Source organism: Megalops cyprinoides, chromosome 18 (genome assembly GCF_013368585.1).
Source record: "Megalops cyprinoides isolate fMegCyp1 chromosome 18, fMegCyp1.pri, whole genome shotgun sequence".
NCBI classification, from domain to species: domain Eukaryota; kingdom Metazoa; phylum Chordata; class Actinopteri; order Elopiformes; family Megalopidae; genus Megalops; species Megalops cyprinoides.
Genome location: NC_050600.1, coordinates 26433651 through 26435892, shown reverse-complemented (window position 1 = coordinate 26435892; position 2242 = coordinate 26433651).

Below are 2242 nucleotides of genomic sequence, written 5' to 3'. Positions count from 1 at the left end.
TCACACTTTTGTTTTGTGTTTATTAGGCCTAGACCTATGTGTGCGCAGCCATAGCAATGCTGTATATCTGTGTCATGGTGCGCCGCCATCAACAATGTTTTTCATCTGTTGTGGTGCGCTGTCATCAATTATGTTTTTCATCTGTTGTGGTGCGCCGACACCAGATTTTGTCAAGTAGCACATCACTATCTTGATTTGACTTGGGAAATGATAATGCATTCCATCTGCCATCGATAATATATATTAGGCCCATGCACAGGCCTTGCTATTTTCTCTCCTTTCCTATAATGTACGGTAGTCTGTTGCCTATTACTAGTGGCCTAATAATATAATTGTGGCATCAACTGTGCAGTGCATTTCACTGTTGCTGGTCATTTTAAAGCTGCGTGCTTCAAAATACTTCTCCTCTTTGCTACTGACATTATGTCACCACGCGTTCTGGTTAAGTGAGATGGGCTGGGGGCCCGCCTTGACCATCCTGCATTGGGGCCTGGTGTTGGCTCGTTACGCCCCTATTCGTGAGTATAAGTGGCCATGACGAAGAAATCCTCAAAAGCTTGGATGAGGTTGTTGACCACCAAGAATTTGATGACCTTTTTGGGGGGTTTGGACAGAGGCAGCAGCACCTGTACGACCACTGAAGGTGAGATGGAGAAAGAGGGATGGGGATGGCAACGTGCTGTGCCAGAGGCCAAGAGTCACACAGAATCAATCCAGCCATGGTTAATGTTTTATATTCTAGATATTTTAAATGTTTAAATTGTTTCAGTCCTTAATGTTAGTGCAGGCCATTGCCAGGGATTACATACATCACTGTAAATGTACTACAGTTCTATGGGGTTTTAAACAAATTAACCATTCTGTTCTGTTAAAAAGTCTGCATAGTCCCCACAGGTTTGGGTTCAGACTGACCACAGTAATGTAATTTGCCCATAAATATGTAAATTATAATAATTTTGGTACATTGTGTTATAAATCACACAATGTGTGTTCAATATTTTTCAACATTTTAAGCTTAATTACACCAGGTCAGACCAATGTGTACTCATCTTTGATAGCATCTTTGTGATCTCAAATCCTGAAAAATAAGGAAATGCTTTTTTGGTCCTAGAGTGATTTGGCTGACATAAGTAGCATGATAAATGTTTTGATATAGTGGTCTTGGTGTAGGAACCTCTTCAAAAACTGAAGCATACATTTGATGTTGAAGATCCAAAAAAAGACAAATAGAATTACAATTAGTTTTTCTAATTTACAACAAATATTAGCCAGTCAGTCAGTCATCAGTCTGACCCAAAACATCATCTATGAATGTAGATTGCATACAGGTATTTTGAAATTTGCATTACAGCCGAACACTGTTGTAAGAATGATCCCCCCCTCTCACCCTAATTTGGAGGCGACCTTTGCTTCAGAGACTGCTTCAGAGACAGTATCTGCTGGTATGTAATTCATTATGTATGTACTGTGTATAATTTATTGTACCTAGTATCTGCAAAATTAACTCTTGGACTAAAAAAAGTCTCCAAAACAAGCTTTATGAGGATATGTTTCTCCCTGAATTAATCATTAATTTTTTGTGTCTCTTCATTTGTTTTTTTTTCTGAGATATGAGGTTTTGAAGCTGCTGTTCAGCAATTGCCAAGCATAATTCACAATGTTATCTAACACTGTGTTACATTGTAAATTCCATGTTTTTGGCTAATTTGTATGCAAATGATCAAACAGTGTGCAAAAAAATTCTTGGGCCTCTTATAGCCACTCTTTTACAATTGCAATAGAATGTCTTCTGCAATATCTGCAGCACTCCTTCAGTGGCTCTGATGATGAGCTAGAAGAAGCAGCAGCAGACCAAAGAGCTCGTCTGGCTTCTTCGGATTGGAGCACTCGTAATGCTCTCTTTCCTGAGAGATGGAGGGCAGTGAGACCTTGCCTTGTTAATAGTGTGCTGGCACAGGGGAACGTGGCAACAAACATCTGCAGCCAGTGTGGGAACAACTGGGCGGCTGTCAGATGTCGAGACTGCCTCCCGTGTCCATTATTCTGTGCTGAATGTGACATCAGCAGGCACAACAAAACCTATGTCCTCCACAACCGGGAGGCCATGTGTGCTGGTGTCTTCCAGCCATTGCCTCCAACCAGTTGTGTTGTGGAGAAGGCTCTTGCACACTGTAGTAAGTTATGGACTGCTTTATGTGAGTGTGTACAGTACACGCCCCTTATCTGCGGGGGATATAAGACC